General features: G+C 43.3%; 1 protein-coding gene across 9 annotated transcripts in view; it reads right to left on the bottom strand.

Annotated features, from left to right (window-relative positions):
- Nucleotides 1–20,410, bottom strand: part of SIPA1L2 (signal induced proliferation associated 1 like 2) — a 213,455-nt gene extending 193,045 nt beyond the window's left edge. For 7 of the 9 annotated variants that reach the window (XM_025448673.3, XM_025448670.3, XM_025448676.3 and 4 more), the window contains exon 1: nt 19,451–19,801. The gene's annotated coding sequence lies outside the window, so the exon portion shown is untranslated. Of the gene's footprint in view, nt 1–19,450; nt 19,802–20,276 lie in introns of those variants that run through there. The other 2 variants (XM_049108922.1, XM_025448672.3) reach the window with 1 other exon arrangement.
- Nucleotides 20,411–21,000: the final 590 nt, after the last annotated feature.

Here is a 21,000-nt window from a genome sequence, read left to right as displayed (position 1 = left end):
ATACACCAAAAACAAATTTATTACACATAGTATCTATATATTTTTTTTTTATTTATTTATGATAGTCACACAGAGAGAGAGAGAGAGAGGCAGAGACACAGGCAGAGGGAGAAGCAGGCCCCATGCACCGGGAGCCCGACGTGGGATTCGATCCCGGGTCTCCAGGATCGCGCCCTGGGCCAAAGGCAGGCGCCAAACCGCTGCGCCACCCAGGGATCCCTGTATCTAATAAATGCTTGCTAAATACTGGACTGAAATACTTCTGTTAAATATACTCAAAAAAAAAAAAACAAATCAAGATTACATAATAAAATAAACAAAATCCAAACTATACTCAGCCAGGAAACTATGCTGAAACAGAATTTTTTTTAAGGGTACATGTAACTGAGTCATATAATTCAACTACTTTAATACCATGTTTTTTCCTCTTATAAAAGTAATATGTTCGCTTTAGAAAAACTGGAAAACAAATGCAAACAGAAGATAATTACACATAACCACAAGTAATAACAACTGTAAATTCTTTAGTGTATCCTTGTTCTGAGAATGCATATGCATATTTAATTTTCCTGCAAAATTGGGATCTATTATATATATATTGCTTAGCAAGAAAAATTTTTCACTTAATATTCAATGTGCATTTTCCCATGTCATTAAATGGCCCCATAAAACAAGATATTTAATTGATTTAAATTACTTGATCATATGGAGAATCATTATTTAATGCCTTTACTGCCAATACTTTTCAAATTTTTCATGTCATAACTAATACTGCTTTGAGCATCCTTATACATAAATCTTTTGCACCAATTGTGATTATGTTGTTGGGCTAAATTCTCCACCCCAAATCCCCATGCAATTATTAACTTCTACTTTATTAAAAGTTGCACGGAGCTTAACCCAGGAGTCATGGGAAGCCAGGCTTGCAATACAGAGCATTAAGGAAAACTTCACTGTTCTATCTTTTCCTCTTCTCCGTTAACCTCTGACCCATGGCCATGGAAGAGCTGCTTCCTTGGGAAATCTTCGAGCACAGGTTCAGGGCTACCAGGTAATGTTTGTCTCCCACCCACACCCCATCTATCTTTCACCTCTTGAGGGAAACAGATAGGGGACCCTTAGATACAGCTTCTCACCAGGGGACAAATGGCCAGTGGGGACCTACTGCCGAAGATAGACCACCTGCCATAGGTACCCATGACTCCAAAATAACAAATAAAAGATGGGCTGGAATCCACAGGATTGTGCCCAGTTTGCAATATCATCCCTTTGTCTACCCCCTTAGCACAGCTTTAGCCATTTATACAGTCCTCCTCTTATTAAATATATGTATATATGTCTTTGCATTTTGGTATTATCAGACAACTCAACACTGCTTTTCTTCTATATGCAGCACATCTGTATCTCATGCAATACTACACATACCAGGTGCAGGGGAGAGCTAACCAGCACTCCAAACAGAGAGGCCTGGGGGCCAGAAATACTCACCTCATGCCTGGCAGGCCAATCCGGCCAGAGAGAGCTATGACATTCTATTCTATTCTATAGGCTTAAATTCACAGCACAAAAATAAATGTTTTAATAACTTCCCTATCAACCAGCTACCTCCTTGCTACATGTCAGTCTTTATGACGTCAAACACATTCTCTAACATTAATACAAACCCCCCCCTTTAAAAAAGAATTAGCTCTAAAACAAATTAAAAAAAAAAAAAACTCTTCTCCAATGAATTTATATTCCACAATTTTAATCTCCCTTCTCTGAAAGCTTACTCAGGATAATCACCCACAGCAAATTACCTGAAAACCAGTTTGCAAGTTGTTGAACGCATATGGTAGGTAAGTCAGGTGACTAGTCATGATCATCAGAACAGTATTACGATTTCATAGTTGTCAAAGGTAACACAAGAGTACATAAAAATCCCTTTTGTTCTTAAAACACAAATGGTCTATTACTTTACAGAATACATTTTTGGACCCAGCCACCAATGACAGACCAAAGATCAATTTTGGAACACATCATCTGTTTATTTTTAGATAAAAGTTTAAACTGCTATAAAGGGCAGCCCGGATGGCTCAGTGGTTTAGCGCCGCCTTCAGCCCGGGGCATGATCCTGGAGACCTGGGACAGAGTCCCACATCGGGCTCCCCGCATGGAGCCTGCTTCTTCCTCTGCCTGTGTCTCTGCCTTTTTCTCTCTCTCTCTCTCTCTGTGCGTCTCTCGTGAATAAATAAAATCTTTAAAAATAAAATAAAATAAATAAAATGCTGTATAAACTGAACTTGCTGAAAGTGCTTTAAAATTTCTTCTTCCATTTCCATCAGACTGCTTCATGTCAGCAGGTCTCTCTGCAATAAGCATTGTTAAAACAAAACACAGAAACTATTTAGATACATATTATTCCCCAGAAATAGCATGTCATCAATCTGACCCTGATTAATTAATAAGCAAGAAGCAAGCAAGCTCACTTATCACATTACAATCTCTAAAAATAGATGACCCTTGAGCAGCACAAGTTTGAACTGCAGAGGTTCACTTACATGCCGATTTTTTTTTGATACAGTACAATACTGTAAATGTACTTTTTCTTCCTTACAACTTTCTTAAGATTTTCTTTTCTGTTGCTTATTTTAAGAATATAGTATTTAACACATATAACATACAAAGTAAGTGTTCATTGTTATCAGTAAGGCTTCTGGTCAACAGCAGGCTATTAGTATTAAGTTTTGGGGAGTCAAAAGTTACGTGCAGATTCTCGAGTGGCAGGGGGTCAGCGCCCCCGATCCCCACATTATTTAAGGGTCAACTGTACTGATACACATGGTATTTGTTCAAAATGTATCGTATTATGAGAATTTAGTATGAGGAACTGCTCTTTAACTCATAATTGTTATTTGGCTACAACTGCAGAACAAACTTATGCATATAACTGTGACTCATTAATATTACTCCCATATTCATAATTCCAGTGGACAAACTGACAGTTCTTTAAATGCTTTTCTTCCTCCCTATGTTTTGCTTATTGTGATCACATCAATAGAAATGTAATTTTATGTATTAAGTCCAATTATAAAAGCTTAGGCTCTGTTGTTTTGTATATCTTCTGATATAGTACCTATATCAAGAAGAGAGTAAACTCAAGGTGATCAAAGATGTCAGGGAGGTCACATTCTTGGTTATTTTTGTAGTATTTGTTTAATGAAATACTTAAGAAATTATGCTAAGAGATTTTGATAAAAATACAATATTTGTAAGCTCTCCAGTACCTGTCCCCAAGTCTAAACAAACAAAACTGCACACACCACACTAATCACCACAAATGCTGGCATCTACACCCAACACCAGGCCCTTAGACTAACTCAGAGATCAGTCTTCCTCGGGGCAGAGAGGACACATCAACTCAGTATCTCTCTCCATAAATCTGAATTCATCAGAATGCCAGGGTAGGGTGTCTGATAAAATTAGAATAAAGTGAATACATAAAGTGCAACAGAATAAGGCAATACAATGGGGCAGGGGATAGGTGTTTAGGGGAGAACACCCCTGTCCAGTCAGTAACTTTAACTCACATTTCTACGATGAGTTGAAAAATAAAAAATTCTGTAGGGTCTAACAAGAGGCTCAAAGCACAGAGGGCCATGGATGCTCTGTGACCTTGGGCTCTTTAACCAGAACGAACGGGGCAGTAAGTAACAGCCCGGCACTATAAATGGACTTGCCAATGTCTTTACTCCAATATTACTGACAATATTATTATTTTTATAAGACTTTTAATACTATTTTTTAAAAAGCATCCTGATGGTAAGTAAAGGCTGCAGAAGTCCCAGACAAGAAGTAAAAAGCAGTGTTATAAATGTTCTCTAGCAATCTCTCACTTTCATTATGGAGTCAAGAGGAGTATCTCCAGGTATCAAAGGTAGAACTGTCTCCTGACAATTCTAGAAATTATTTGGAATCAAAACATTCAGAAGAATGCAGCAAAGATTAAAAACTTGTGAACAGGGCTGAGCTCTCAGGGGGACTTGGTGGCCTTAGGTCTGAGGTGGGAGCCCACAGGCATCAGGGGACAAACCTAGAGAAAATTGCATTTCAGAGCCCATTAAGACTACAATTCCATTTGCTGATGGCCCATAATGTGTTCCAGTGACTCAGTAATTAAAACAACAACAACAAAAAAAAACTGGAACAAAACAGACACACTACTATAAAGACAAGATCGGAAGAATCAGACTTCTGGAAACCTCCAATAAGTTATGTAATCCAAGAACAAAGAAGACATAATGGCAAAAAAAAAAATTCTTGATGTAGGTCAGACTAGTTCATCTCGATTTAGGGAGCACAAAATATGATCCTTCAGGTGCTGTGTGCTTTTTTTAATCCACAGAACATGCCCAGCATCTGAGCAACAGGAAGCCAAGATGGTTCTGAACAGAACAATATAAGGGTCAACCAGAGGAGTAGAGGGACAGTTCATCAGGTCTTTATTCTGAGTCCAACAATAACAGAGAACAGTGGGAGGGTGCTGTGTAAAAACCACTTCTAGGAGGATTATTAGAATATTTGCAATTTCTTTGGCATCTCTTCCTCCTCTCCCCATGAAGACATGATCCCTGAGAAACCTCCTCTAGCCGCATTCCCTTTTTCCTTCAAACTAAACAAATTAACTTAACACATGAAATGCACGCCCATGCTCCCTACAAGGGCTACGGAATACTTCCCCTAACAGCAAAAGCAGAAATTTTCTTCTGGCTTTGGTTGGGTTGATAGAATGGTGAATTTATAAGTGCAAAAGCCAATGTAAATGTTTACCCATTGAGGGAAAGTCAAAGCACACACATTTTGGAGGCATGTTAGTACAGGATTTAATCAGACACCAACAAATCACCAGGCTGATTTCCCTCCCTTACATATAAGTTTAATATTTCAGTTAAGATAGAGACACTGACCTTAGAATTTATATACACTTGATCTAACTGATTAAGTTCCATACTGCTCTTTTGTTCATTACAAACAAAAAGATGTAAAAAACGCCCAAACTGCCACAGTGTGAGTTGAAAACACACCATCTGCGGCAGCTTAGCTGCGGCTACTGCCCCCAAATCATATGAAAGCCTCCAGAAATGCTCTTCTCTCAAAGTTATCCTTAGCAGCTGTGTTCTTATCGCTCGGGAGGTTCCCTGAGTCCTTCCGTGCTTAAATTATTGGCAAAAATTAGCAAAATCAGCATAACCCATCTGTAACATATCCTGAGCAGATAGCAATCAGGAGGAAATGCATTATCAAAAATGCCATGATGCTCCTGTGAAAAATAAAAACCATTCAGCCTCTCCATCCTTAAAAACGTTTGTGTCATTAATGTCAACCAAGAGTTCCTCCCTACCCCACCCCCACTGCCCTTTGAACTTGTCAGTGCAAGATGACAAATGCAACTGAATCACTAAGTTTTCACTCTTGCAGACCTTCATTCAAGATCACGAGCGCTCCCGACCTCTCGGAAACAAAGCTGATCCGAAGCTGGATACAGTCCCCTCGACGCGGAACAAGCGAGCGGAAGGAAGTCCCTTCTCTCAAACGTTCTGAGGGAAATAAACTCAGGTTCACAGCACATTCTGGGTGTTATGAGGTGGCCCACTAGAAGGAATTTATTTAGTTTGGTAGCCCCAGGATGATTCTACACACGCCTGGAAACCCACAGGCTTACTCTAGAGAACTCAGTACTCAGAGGCCGGACATGGCGGCCACTCCCCACCTCCACACTCTTGGCACCCAAGATGCACTGACCTCGTGCCCTTGAGCCCAGAGGGACTCACAATCTGCTCCACATGGTCTCCAAAGCAGCCACTTGGACCCAGCGGACTGTCACTCAAGAGTCTTTCAAGGTGCTGGCAAAGAATCTGTTCAAAGTTCTTTGGGGGCGAAAGCAGTGTCCTATCAGCTCACCAGAGAGGAGGGGAAGTCACACACGCAACTGTTTCCTTTAGATCTGCCCCATGACCTCATCACAGCCCCTCTCAGAGCGGGAGATGGCCCTCGGACTCCAACGGAACTTCCTCCTGAATGGCACGCAGGCCGCAGCACCCTGCAGTCATTCAAAAGGTTTCTGCTACCGAGAAACCCTCTGGCTCCAGAATAAATGATTTCCATTATTCCATTCATCAAGTGTCTCTTAAGCCTTCTATTATGAGTCTGCATTTTAAACAGGGGACGAGGTCCTTTATTACATCCCCTAATCCATGTCCCCAGAAACATTTCTTTCAGAGTTACAGAATCTGCCTGCAATCTCATTATTAGTAGACTTTACCCTCCCTTCCTCCACTCAGAACTAAACCGCACTTTAAGGCAGCACTCCCTCCCATTAAAAAAGAAAAAAAAGAAAAAAAAATCTACTGAGAAATTATTAGAAGATCTACTATATTTCCAGAACGCAAGTGCTATAAGAACACCCGCATCTGCCCACTCACGACTGTAATTTGAGTCCCTCCCTAGAACTGCGCCTGGCACAAAAGAGCACGTGGTAAGTGTCTGACAAACGAAGCAAGACATCTGAGCACCCACTATACCATGGGCAGTGCCAATGCCACAGTTGTGGACCAGAGGCGCATGCACGGTCACAACACAACCTTCATTCCCCGGCACCCCCTGAAGTTAGGTGCAGTGGGGGCCTTGATTTCCCCAGAGGAATGAGAGCAGGAGTCATGCAGAGCCCTGCAGGAATTTTAGATGACCACGCCTAGGTGCTCGGCCCCTTTACAGCAAGCCTGAGTACAGACATGCCCAGCAGGCTTCACCCTGCCATGAGGCTGAGGTCCTGAGGTGGAGAAACGAGATTGAAGGAACCTGGTTCCATGAGTGTCAGGCCGAGTTGTGCAGCACTCACCCAGATGTTGGAAAAAAGCCAGGTTATCTCTTATCTGGACCTGCATTTTAGAGTTTCTTATACAGCAGGTAGAACTCCTTAACCAACAGCTCTCAAGAAAAATCTTCACACACCAATAGCATACTTTTAAAAATAACAACAAAAAAACAAACAAACAGAAAACATTAAGCTGGTACTGCTGATGAAAACTTACTAGTTTGTATCTAGCTAGAGAGGTGTAGCAACTTGGAGCTTCATTAACAGTGGGCAGAGCAAAAGGCACAGTTAATTAAATCTAGTATTTTCTTTTTCTCAAGTCGGCTAGTATTTTATTAGCCAGTATCTCCTCACCCTAGGTGATTAAAAAATCTCCTAATTTTTTTATGTCATAAAATTGAACTCAGGAAATTTTAGCTTTAATAATTTATTACATTTGAACTAGAAATTATACCTCAGAGATGCCTTACAAAATTTCCTTAATGTCAAACCCTAGAAGTTAAATCACAAAGGTAAGAACAGACTTGGCAAAAATAAATACACAGATTCTCTTTTACCTAAAATTTTCCAAGTAGCACACACAAGTAAATGGTTCTTGTGTCAATCCAACTCTTCAGAAGCAAGAGGGCTCAGCTGAAATCTGCCCACCAGCCTGAGTTTACCCTGCAGCAAGTGTCTGTAAACTGACCGAAGATGTGCCTGGTTTCTCGGACATATGGGTGGAATGTAAGATGAGATTCAGTTAGAAAATGGCCAAATTAAGTGTAAAAATCACATCCCTATTCACAAGGGAAGATGAGATTTAAGAAAGATACACAAATACCCAAAAGAAATTGCTCCCTAAAATCACTTGACAATATGACCTTCCAAAAGGGCCCACGATCAAGACGTAGCTAAAGCCAGCCTGGCGTTGTAATATATTTAAAAACATGACAAAATAGGAAAACATTATGCTGAGCAAAAGCCTTGCACAAAAAAAGTATATACTGCAAGATCCCATTTATAGGAAGTTCAAACACAGACAACACTTATCTATGGCAAAGAAAAAAAAAATGAGAACAGTGTTGCCCAGGATGAGGGTTGGGGGGCAGAAGTAAGACGATGGGGAAGGGGCAGGAAAGAACCTTCCGGTGGTAGGTATATCCTAACAGAAGTATGAGTTCAATGGGTGTGTATTTTGATCGACACTCATAATGATACACTTACAATGTCTGCATTTCATCTTATAAGTTTTAGATCAAAAAAATAAGTCAAAAGTTTTTAACTCATTTATGATATGTACATTGATGTGTTTAGCCCAAGTACACTGATGTGTGCCACTTACTTTAAAATGCATCCTCCCAAAAATGGACTGATGGATAGATATGCATATACCAAATGTAGTAAAATGTTAACACTTTATACAACATAGGTGGCAGATAATACGGTGTCTACTACATAATTTTTATAATTTATCTGTATGCTTGAAAATCTGTATGAAAAAAATCTGAGGGCAAGCATAGGGTGATTATATTGAGATCTCTTGTCATAGAGTTTAAAGGAGAATGCAAATCTTACCCAGCACTTACTACAACTTCATGGCACTTAAAAGGTAAGCCCAAGCAACAGGGCATGGACAGCAACTTAACTAACGCATACCCTGGAGAGACCCCAGGGGGGGCAAGCACTCTGAGCCCTCTGCGGGGTAAGTACTCACTGTCCACAATCCTGCTTCCCAAGCCTGCTGCCTTAATTCAAAACTTTGACTACTCAGAATAATTTTCAAATAAATCACCTAAGGAAATCAAGTACCCAAAGTTATAAATTCCTAGTCTTAGAACACGTGACCTTGAATTGCAACTGTAATACTGTGCATGTGTTTTCTGGGCAAACAACTGAAAAAGATTCAGTAACTGTATACCAATACACCAATAACTGGAAGGCACAAACTTCCAGTTATAAAATCAGTAAGTCCTGGGGACATAATGTACAGCATGGTGTGATAGTAAATAATACTGGAAAGTATATGTGAAAGTTGCGAAGACAGATCTTAAAAGTTCTCATTACACAAAAAAGCACAATTCTGTAACCAGACTTACTATGGAGGTCATTATACAACACATAGAAATGCTGATTGTTATGCTGTACACCTGAAACTAACACAATGTTCTCTATTACACCTCAATATTTTAAAAATACATCATTTACTTTCTATATTTTTTCTATATTTAAGACACATTCTATAACCTTTAACAAATTCCAATGGGGGAAAAGTCAGATTGACTCTGTTATGCAACAGACAAGTTAACCACCATGTCAAAACTTCTGTCCCTCACTTCTCCTTGATGTTGCTTTGATAATAAAAATCCATTTTTGGAGTTGCAAAACCTAAACCAGGCAAGGAGGGGAGTTTTGTTTCAGGCAGAGTGAGCTGTAGACAATACTGGGAGTAAATGAACAACTAAGTGACAGTTTTATCTGCATTCTGGTCCCTACAGAGCCATAAGTGTCGATGCATACAAGGGCCCCTCATGGAAAATTCAAATTCTAACCATTTTCCAAAGCATAACTCAGGCCCTGCCTTCTTGAATGTTCTCCTGACTAAGCAATCCACCACAGTCTCAACAGCCTGGGGAGCCTTCAACTGAAGAAGCTGCAGTGCCCATCCATCCTAGGGATTTTCTTCATCCACCTGACATGTAGCCAGCAGCAAGGCCACAACTACAGCAGAATGGGTGAGGAGTTTATCATCCAGTAAGGCGGCCCATTCTTTTCCACAATAGGGCCTAGCTGGTAAGATATTCTCTTAAGTTTCTGAATCAGTTACATGAGGAAGTTTGGTTCAAGGATAACTGGAAGGGCCCTATGAGGCTGGAAATGCTATGAGTCAGTTAATTTGGTGTCTATGCTAGACACTTACCTGGGGTACAGCAGGGGATGAAGTCACAGGCCCCTGCCCTCCTGAGTCTCCTACCCCAAGATGCTTCCCGCTAACTGGGAAATCTGAGAAGTCCAGCGTTGAAACAGACCTGACCTGGAGGTTGTGTGGCTCCCATTCTTATTTTTAAATTGGATTATACTCATTGTCCAGGAAGCTCAGCGGAGTGTACAGGGCCACAAAACCATGCCTCACCCCACCTCCAGCTCCTGGAATAGACAGAAAATTCTACCCTGGGGCTCTTCTATACAGTGCTCCAAATGGCTTTCCAAAATTTCTCATCATTCTCCTCGGTTTTACCTTTTCCAGAAAAGGAGAAGGCAGAGGAAGCTCAGCGTTAAACCAGCCGGCGCTTGCAGGCAGAGCAAGGAAAACAAGAAAAGTGTTGTCATCGTGCTGCCCTGGGAAGGCGGGAGCCTCTATTTACACTTGCCTCCATCCCCAACACCTCCCACGGCCAAGTGTACTCGGAGACGGATTTGTTGACGGAGTGACAAAGAAAATAGTGAGATTCAAGGCGGTGTCTCCCAAAGCCCTGCGAGGGCTCTGCTCCTCAGCACTCCTCACACCCTGGGCCAGCCCAACATCGCCTCTGCTCCACAGCTCATTTCGGAGAAAGCCGAGCGTGGACTGTGATGCCAGGCTCGGAGGTTGGGTTTGGAAAGCTCCGCGCCACCAGACGCACAGCGACAGCAGTCATCAGACATCACCCAGATTTAACTGCCCTAAAATTAGCAGCCGGAGCAAAGTAGTGACTGCAGTGATTGCGTCAGAGCCCTTCGGACTGGCTGGCTGCCAGCTTTAAACAAACCTTGCTGCTTTCTCTACCAGGGAAACAATATTTTGGACTAGAGCCAGCCGAGCATTTCAGCAAATGTTCCAATTCTAGCTTTGCTATTAATGTATTATAATTCAGTGACAAGGTGAACAAAGTCTGTATGGGCTACATCTGCAAGGGGGTTCTTCTCTTTGTTGTAAGCACTTATTCTTTGGGTGAGTAAAGTGCTGTGGATGAATCCTTTTAAATATTTAAATGCCTGAAATTTATTTAGGGATTCACATTCAACTGGCTCAAACAAAGATTATGCAAATCTGGCAAAGTATAAATGCAAAACAAAAATTGTTTTCCCCTTATACTTCTTTTAATCTTGGCAAAGACGCAGGAGCTAAAGAAATGTTCCCCTCGCTCCCCAACAAAGGGCAGATAACCAGATTCGATCAGCAGAATCGCTACCCCACCACAAATTACAACATTTCTAATTAATAACAGATGATCCACTGGCTGATAGAACAGGGCATTTGTCAGATTCGTTAGCCGAACCCTGGGCCACTTTTCTCCCCCTTTCAGGGACAGCTGGTTGTATTCCACCATTCTCCTGCGCATGCAGCTTCTTTCCCTCCTCCCTCCTTCCACTCACTCCTTCCATGCTCTGTGGAGACCAACCACACCTCACAAGGTGGCTGGGAGCAAAGAACGAGCCCTATACTGGGGGCAGAGACTGGGTTCAAAGTTGAAGACTAAGATGACTCAGAAAACCATGTGTTCTCTCCTTAAACCTTAGTTTTTGTGTCAGTAAAAGGGGATCGTCCCATCATCAGCTCGAAGGTTTTCGTTAAGTACCTAAGAAAATGTCAAAGAACATTCCAGCACAATCACTGGTTTTGCATTTATTTTGAAGAATACTTAATTCTTTATTCCATTCCTAAGTCAAAAACATTGGTCTCCCTCACTCATTCCTACTATCACATCAAAGTTTTTAAATAGAAAAATAGATGCATCATTCCAAGCAAATGACTTCTATTGACCCTCAAAATCAGTTGATCGGTGAGGTGATTTTACTTTTATTTAGAGGAATCTCAAAATCGTGCCTCAAATCTTATTACAGCACATCTTAACACAGATTTATACAAGCAGGAGTTAGAATGACATCCCTCTGAGAGCACCTGGATGCTCAGTGTTAAGGGTCTGCCTTCGGCTCAGGCCACAATCCCAGGGTCCAGAGATCAAGCTCCACATCTGGCTCCCTGCTCAGCGGGGAGTCTACCTTTCCCCCTCCACCTACCCCTTCCCAGCTCATGCTCGCTTGCTCGCCCTCTCTCTCTCTTTCGCTCAAATAAATAAAATCTTAAAAAAAAAAAAAAAGAGTTACACCCCTCTGAATTCCTGGAATGTAGGAATTAATACTGTATCAGGATATTCAAGATGAGAGACTTTTATGCTTACTGAGCACCTACTATATTTAAGGTATAAGTAACTCTTCTCACATACTTTGTAATCCTCAAAAGTCCTAAATCAACAAGAGTTATATAGTACACTACTGACAAGTTTCCAAAAATCACGTTCTCCTCCAGAAATGATTGTGGCTAATGGACTGGACAGGTTAAAGACTATAGCTGATGCTGCACAATTCAGAAATCATGTCTTTTCACTCATCTTTATTAACAAGCCTAATGAGGGTTTTTACGTGAACTGCAGCCTTATCGGATTCTAACAGGGCTGTGCCCTTGAGACTTTCAAACCTGGGAAAGGTGTAGACCACACCTTCTCATAAAAACAAGGACACCCAGGGCACCTGGGTGGCTCAGTGCTTGAGCATCTGCCTTCGGCTCAGGTAGTGACCCAGGGGTCCTGGGATCAAGTCCCACATTGGGATCCCTGCAGGGAGCCTGCCTCTCCCTCCACCTACGTCTCTGTCTCTGTCTCTCTCTGTGTCTCCCATGAATAAATAAAATCTTAAAAAAAAAAAAAAGGAAAGGAAAGGACATCCCCAGGATGCCCCAGATTCCAGAGCCATGCCCTCTGAAGGAGGCTACCAAGGTCCTCAGAACAGATGGACCTCCACTCTCACTCTCTTCAGGAACTACTTCTCCACTTTCACTAGTTTGGTATCAAAGTCCAATCACAGGTCATCTCAAGTGTCCTGGAAAAGATTTAAAAGTAAGTATATATAAAAAAAAAAAAAGAAAGAAAAAAAAAGTAAGTATAAAAGGTTGTTTAGATAGACCTTTTACAAAATAAATAACCAGAACTTTTAAGGCAACATTACTTAGCTTACTTATAAAAGCCAAGATACACACTTCCTTCATGTTTAAATCCATGGCTCTCCATCATCCCTTTAACAAATATTTGTTTGCTTAGAGCCTATTATGTTGGCAAAACCCAGGGAAGATCTGGCAGGCCTGGTGAGTGAACCAGAAATACCCCTCCCATATGGCCCTTATATTCTATTGAGGGGAGACAAAAGATTAGCATATAAAAATTAAGATACAAATATTGGGGGCACCTGGCTGGCTCAGTCAGTAGAGAGTGCGACTCCTGATCTCAGGGTCCTGAGTTCAAGCCCCAAGCTGGGTGTGGAGCCTATTTGAAAAATACACATACACACAGACACACACGGTATTAGGTCAGGCGATCCTAAGTGCTTCAGATTAAGATCAAGCAGAGTACAGTTGAGCAGAAAGTGCAAAGGAGGGAGGGTGGGGTGGGAAGTGCTGGTTCAGCTGGGCAGCTGCAGCACCAGGGCTCTGGACAGGCTAGGTGGCTGGGCTTCTACACTCTCGAAGGAGGAACTAGTGTGTGCTACAGTTCTAGCCAATGACACACAGGCAGAACTATACTATTCCATACTTTTAAGTTTGTTCTTACTCTTCAGGGGTGCCTGGGTGGCTCGGTCAGTTAAGCAAGCGACTCTTGATCTCAGCTCAGGTCTCAATCTCATGGTTGTGGGCTCAAGCCCTATGCTAGACTCCACACTGGGTGTAGAGCCTATTTAAAAAAAAAAAAGAAAGAAAAGAAAGAAAAGAAAGAAAGAAAAAAGAAAGAAAAGAAAGAAAAGAAAGAAAAGAAAGAAAAGAAAGAAAAGAAAGAAAGAAAGAAAAGAAAGAAAGAAAGAAAGAAAGAAAGAAAGAAAGAAAGAAAAAATTAGGGATGCCTGGGTAGCTCAGTGGTTGAGCACCTCCCTTCGGCCCAGGGCGTGATCCTGAAGTCCTGGGATCCAGTCCCACATCGGGCTCCCGGCATGGAGCCTCCTTCTCCCTCTGCCTGTGTCTCTGCTTCTCCCTCTGTGTGTCTCTCATGAATAAATAAATAACATCTTTAAAAAAGAAACTTGTTACTTTTCAGAAGTTTCTAGATGAGCAAATGATTAGTTACATCCCATCCCTTCATCTTGATCCTGGTGCTGGTATGGGCTATGTGTGCTAGTAGGAGGCTTCTTCAACGGCTAAATTCAATTAGAAATGTTCCAAGGAGAACAGTATCCCTCAAAACGTTATCCCCTCCTCTACAAAAAAATGAAAAAAATGAAACCTCTAATTAACCCATAAGCAATTCTGGAAGAGAACAGCCCAAAGTAAAAAAAAAAAAAAAAAAAAAAAGCCTCAGAATAGGAACAAATACAGTAAACAGAAGCCCAGGAAGGATAGGAGGATCCGGTCTGTCTTTAAACGTTCCTCACAAGATGCTGAGAGACTCCTGAGAAACTGCTTCCAATCAGTCATGAACTCTAATCTGAGAGGGGGGTAGAGTGCAGGTCTCTAGACTAGGGGCCACACATTTCACAAGGTAACAAAAGAGCCCTTGAAATGCAAAAGGAAATAGTCCACTTTTATTTATTTTTAATATGCCATCCTTCTTAAAATGTTTATTTTTATGTTTTATAATGTCCATATCTTAACATTATAAATTTACATGTGTACATGTATATATATGCATATGCACAAACACATATACACAGACATGTATGTATGTATGCATAGGCATACATGTATAGAGAGCTATTTAGGTAAGTGATTTTGTATAGAAGGGGTATCCATGTTGAAAAAAGTTTAGAAAACCTACTACAAAGAAATCACTGTTCTTTAGGTTGAGGTATTAATACTCAAACCACAGCTTTTGTCCTTTATGAAAAATTAAAATTGTAATTCTTAAAATTACTTATTAGAAACTTCAATACATAGGAGACTATATCCCAGAGCTATTCGTGAACCCCATGAATACGCACTGTTCAACCAGGAACCAAATGCATTATCAAGCCCCCGAGAAGACCAGGAAAGCAATCATCATGCTCGCTATACGGGCTACTATGCCGCCCTAAGCACTGCTATCAGAAATGCTTTTTTAACTCTACACAAATAGTTCATACAGCATACATAATTTTTTATTTACCCAAGAGTTCTGACTTTCCATAGTAACAATTTTTTACATTGGCTCTCTACCTAGATTTTTTTACTTATGAGTAACTGGATGCACAACTAAACAGCCTCCTTTGGATGACTCTGATTGCTTGAACAGCTCAACTAACTGGGAGCTTCTTCCAGATTTAGCAAAACTGCAAAAGCGAAAAATATGGAGTCATCCAATGCGCAGAGCTCAAGAAGCCCCTCAGGACTAAATATATTTGGAGAATACGAAGGGAAGAGTATCTGCTGGTTAATAATTAAAACACCAGAAAAATGGTAAAATATCATGGTTCTGTTCTCTACCACCTGAAAATTATGCAAAATAAAATAATACCCAGCTACAAAATAAGCTTAGAGCGTCCAATAATACTCTGATCTTTCCCGCAGTCTTTTTAATGCCTAAGACCTCCTGAGGTCAGAGGTCACAATGGGGCCCTATTTTTCTAGGTCACTCGGTCAGTCAGTCATTAAACAAATATTTCTTATTCACCAACCATGCAGAGCACAGTTCTAATTACTAGGGATACACTAAAATTGAACTCACTTCTGTCTTAGAATAACTTGACCAGTAGAAGCAGCAAAGGATGTTTGACAGGCTCTTTCAGGACATCTGCGTGGAAAAGGCAGAGAAACAAGGGCCAGCCGGTAAGAAAGTAGGTGCATTAGTAACCTAACCAGAACCAAAGTAACTCCTTATAAACCTAGAAGCTTCCAGAAACATGATTCATAGTTGAGCCAATTTAATAATTTCATCAGTGACTTGGGTAGAGATGTATAAAAACCAGTGTGATGTACCCTGCAGATGGCATTTCTTTGAGAGAGCAAAAAAAGGTTCTAAATGACAGAGTCATACTCCAAGAAACACCAGGGGTAGAACCAAATAAAATAAAGCAAAACAAAGCACAATACATGTCAAATCTTGCAATGACATTCATACAGGAAGGCAAGATATGGCTAACAGCAGCATATGATTAAGGACTTAGGGGTTTTAGTGAGCAGGAAACTCACTGAGTCTGAGCAGCGTGGCCACCAAAAAAATGAATGCACCCTTGGACTCCATCCATGCAAGCAGGACATGCAAGTGGAAGGAAGGGCACTCCTACTCTGCCCAGGTCAAGCTGAACGGGAAGACTTCAGTTCTGGGTCCAACTTTGACAGGTGTTGCCCAGTGAGTAACTGAAATACATCTATAAAGACCTGTGGTACAGGCCACCAAGGGAGTAGAATACAAATCAGCAAGTAACTTTAGATTTCAATGTTACAGGTTAAAAACAAAACAAAACAAAACAAAAAACCACTTTCTAATAGTCTAAAAGGTCAGCAGGGTGGAACTCTCCACCTCTTCTAGGCAATGTTCAGATATTGCTGGAAGACCACTTGTAGAACACAGAAAAAGATCCCAGCATCACAGAAGGGTTAGTTGGGCTGGATGGTGACTTCTAAACCCTGGACCTCAGAGAAGTTTTCACTGGGTGATGCAAAAGGAAAAAGTGTCTATGTATGCAAATGTTGGATAATTTCAACAATTATGTCCCCTCTGGGACTTAACATTTCCCTCTGGAGGGGAAGAACCTTCCTGTCTTGCAGCATGCATATTCCTTCCTCCTTTTTGCCGGGGAGGCTGAAGGAAGTGGGGTATATATCAATCTACCTTGATGAAATGTAGTGAAAACAGTAACTGCTGTCTTAGTGTTTGCATGGCAGCATCACATACAGACAAATATCATGATCCCTAAAATCCACTTTTGTTTTTATTTCATAGATGGATAAGAACAAAATATACAGCACCAACAGGAAGGGGTAACCTTAAGGATCTCTGTAGTATGGAGATATTAGAACAACTAGACTCAACTTACTGCCTCTTTTCTTCTTTCTTATCACCCAACTTGGCTGGGACAGGGGGAAGGGGCCATGGAACTGGGTTATACTAAATATGAAATTTCTCAAGACACAGAATCTCTACTACGGGTCAGATGTGGCTCACTTCAACCACTCTTGGGAACCAAAGTTTACGAATCAAATCCAGGAAGGATCAAAATAATTTAGCTCTGAAGTTATGAAGCATTCAAAAGTCCTATTGTATTGTTCTCTCTCCTTTGAAGGGGTCACAGCAAAATATGATTAGAACAGAAAAGCAATTTCTGAATCAATCACAGATTCTGAGGTAAACCAAGGTCAGCAAACCAATGTCCATGTACAAACACAAAATAAGGCGATGAAAGAAAAGAGAGTCATGAAAAACATCAACCATGGGTCATGTCCATTACGCTAATACCTTTATTTTAAATGTTAAAGAAATCTAAAATGTTAGTGCTGAAAGGGATCATGGAAACACTTTATCCAAACTCATTTGTGCCAGGCAGTAGAGTCAGGAAACTAGCATTTCCTATCCCTCCCACCTACTGCTCCCTATTCTATCACCCTGCAAAGAAATTAGGTACATGCACAGGAGTAGAAAAATCTGGAACACGACTTCTTGTATTCTTTAGAACTGTATGGCATATTTCATTCAGATTCAAAACAGAAAAAAAAAAAAAACTGCATTGCTTTTCAGTCTAAATTTTCTTCAAATTCAGCATGTCTTTGTAAGGATATGTAATCCTAAACTGCCACAACAAGTAGATCATAAATGCAGAGACTTGATGCCTTCCTCAATCTCAAGAAAAAAAGAAAAAAAAAAAACCACCAAAACACCTTGCATTTACCAATTATGGCTGGGATTCAGATGGAGGCGGTATCCACTTAGATCAGGCTGGTATCCACTTAAACACACACTTCTTTGCAAAGTATGCAGTAAACATGATCTCTTTTAAATTTGCTTTGATAACCATACACTTTCAAATCAGTTTCAATTACCAAACCATTGCCCTTTCAAGGTAGCTCACTAATATTTCCTCACTTTCAAGAATAGATAATCAAAATGAATAACCCACTACTCCTATTGCCTCAGGTGAAAAGATTCCCCAGGCAGACAGGTGTTTACCAAGCTCAGGTATCAAGGAATCCTTTAAAATACCATTCCAGTTCGGGGGTGGGGGGGGGCCGCGGGGGGCAGACAGCTTACAAACCCCCAGTACCCAGCTTGAACTACAATAAACATCATAAAAGCCAAATCATGATGCTCTGATAATTCCCTTAAAGGCTAAGACTTAACAGAAGCATCTGATGAAAAATATGCACTTAAATCGGCTGGGGAAAATCTGCAGCCTATACCCCAAGGCCAGAAGCTCTACCTCCATATCTGCAATTTATCTCTTATTTTCCAGACCAAATGCTTATACTGCTTCTTACCCAAGTTCATTTCACCCCATCTATAGGTAGCATGTGGGTACTGATAAAAGCTGTTTCTGATTTCATTTCCTACTTCCCAGATGTTTGCCAGAGTTTTTTTTTTTTTCTTCAGCTATTTATGAATACACTCTAATTTAGAACAAACAAATTCAATATGTCATATTTTAAGCTGGGCAAGACACACAATAAATGACGGCTATAAAATGAGTCCAAGATAATTTCTCCAGCTTATGAACAAGTTTGCCTACCTAGGCAAGATTTGGACAGGCTGCCATGGTCTTACTTTAGAAAGAAAGTGCTTAAAATGTGTAACTGAGAACCTGCTTCTGCTAAAATGGCCAACTACAGGCTACTGTACTTCTCAGGAAAGGGATTGTGCTTAAAAGTGAAAAACCAAGCATCAACTAGGAGGAAAGAAGTGAAGATGACCCTAACACAATCCTTGGGATGAATGAATCATGCATGTGCACTCCCAACTACATGTATGACTGGAATCTTAGGAAGAAGCAATGCTATCTGTACCCAAAACTCAAGAAAGACTGTACTTCCCCATGAATAATATTGATTTAGCCCTCTCTGAAACAAGCAGTGAACTACTAAACTAAGCAGTAAACACTGTAAGTGAAAATGCTGTCTAAATACATTCCTCAAATAAATGAAAACATAAAACAGACATCCTTAAATTTGTGATTAAAAATGGTGAGCAAGTTGCCTCCTAAAATTCATCTTTAGGAATGCCAGAAATAATAGCACACCTATTGGAATCTAGGTGTTTGTTTTATAAGGAACTAATATATTTCAAAGAAAGCAACAGTTCTGGAGATCTTTTTTCTCCCGTTACTAATTGCAAAACTGGAAAAATTGCAGCCCCGATGGCAGACAGGCAACTCAAAAGCCCAGTTAACTAAATGCCTGTCATAAGAAAGCCATCTAGTGTTAACATTTAGAAATGAAAACTGCAGACAAAAGAGGCAAAGAAAAGAAAAATCTTAGTGACTATTTTGAACTTACTGAAAGCAAACCTATGAGAATCATCAAGATTCTTTGTTTTTAAAAAAAAGAAAAGAAAAGAAAAGAAAGGCCATCCTTATGAAAACCAACACTCATTTACACAAAACCCAAAACGTGCACAATTTTATTTTGACCAAAATCATGTTTCGGTGACTACGATTCCGTGACCAATGCACTTGATTTTTTCCAATACTCACGCTGGAGTCATCCTGGGCTGAATTAATTTAGCTGAAGCAGGTTAATGATGATAAATATCTCCCAGAGGGGCAATGCCAAGTTGTTTTCTCTTCCCTAGAAGCATCGGCTCTCGCTTGTAGATGATGAACCGAAATTGATTCTTTGGGTTTGTGGCACGGTTGGAAATTAATCTGTAGGTGCTCTAGGGGATGCTCCCAGGACGTGGTCAGACCAGCTTCAGTAACGCGGGGACCCGACCAGGCCCGGGAGCGGCAGGCGGAGCGCGGCGCGGGCACCCGGGGCGGCACAGCCGTCGGCACCCCGGGGCCCCGAGTCCGGAGGGCGCTCGCCCCGGCCCGGATCTCCCCCGGAGGGAGGGGCCGGGCGGGGGCGAGGGCGAGGGCGAGGGCGAGGGCGAGGGCGCGCGCGGGGGTCGCACACCCTCCGGGGGGTGGGGTGGCCCCGCAGCAAGTTCCGCAAGTAACCCCGCCGCGCGCCGGGGCCCGCGTCCCGCGTCCCGCGGCCTTTTCTCTGCGCTCTCAGGTGGGTCCCAGAGGAGTTGCTGCGCCCCGGGAGGTCCTCGCGAGCGCTCGCGTCCCCAGGCCGGGAATAACCTTCCTGCGATCGGTAACTTTGCGGGAGCAGCGGCGGCGGCCCCTCCGCCCGCGGGACCCCCGCCCGCGCCCCCGCCCCGCCCCGCCCCGCCCCGCGGCCGCGCCGTCGGCCCCCGGGCGCCCCCGGGGCAGCGCCTTCACCCCGGGGCAGTCCTCGCCGGGCCGTGCGCGCACACGAGCGGAGGCTCCGAGCCGACCCGCCGCGCTCCCCGTCCGCTCGCCCGACACGCACCTCGGAGACGCAGTCCGCGGGGACCTGCTGCAGCCCGCGAGCGCGCGGCGGCGCCTACCGGGGCCGCCGCCTCGCCGCCCGCCGCTGCCCGGGGCTGCCCATCGGCCCGGACTCTGCCGGCGCCGGGCTCCGGCGGGAGGCGGCCCGGCCCCGCGGCTGCGGCTGCGGCTGCGGCTGCGGCTGCGGCTGCGGCTGGAGCGGTCCGCCCGGGGTCCGGCGGGCGGGCGGGCGGGCGGGCGGCCGGGGCGGGGGCGCGGCGCTGCTCCTCCTCCTCCGTCTTCCTCCTCCCGCTCCGCCGGCTCCTCCCGGGCTCCCGGTCTGCCGCGCCGGCTCCCGACGCCGCCGCCCGCCCGCCCTGCGGCCCCGCCCCCGCCCGCTCTGCGGCCTCCCATTGGCTGCTGCCTGCAGGCCCCCTCGGCCCCGCCCCGCGATTGGGCGCGGGCGCCGTCCGTCCCGCCGCCCCGCGGGGCTCGGGGCGCAGCCGGTGCGCGGTTCCCAGGCCCCGCGGCGCGCGAGAGCTCCGCGTCCCGAAGGCGTCCGGGCGCCCTTCCCCGGGGGGGCTGCGGGGCGCGGGGTGCGGGGCGCGGCGCCTGGCGACCTCGCGGCAGGTGCGTCCTACCTGGCCCCGCGCTCCGGGAGGCCCGGCGCCGCCCTCCGCGGACTCGTCCTCCCCCTCCGGCCGCAAGAAGTTAAAACCCGGAGTCGGGCTCCGAGCGGCCCCGTC

This window comes from Canis lupus, chromosome 4, assembly GCF_003254725.2.
Source record: "Canis lupus dingo isolate Sandy chromosome 4, ASM325472v2, whole genome shotgun sequence".
Classification (NCBI taxonomy): domain Eukaryota; kingdom Metazoa; phylum Chordata; class Mammalia; order Carnivora; family Canidae; genus Canis; species Canis lupus.
This window is presented reverse-complemented; position numbering and strand designations above follow the sequence as displayed.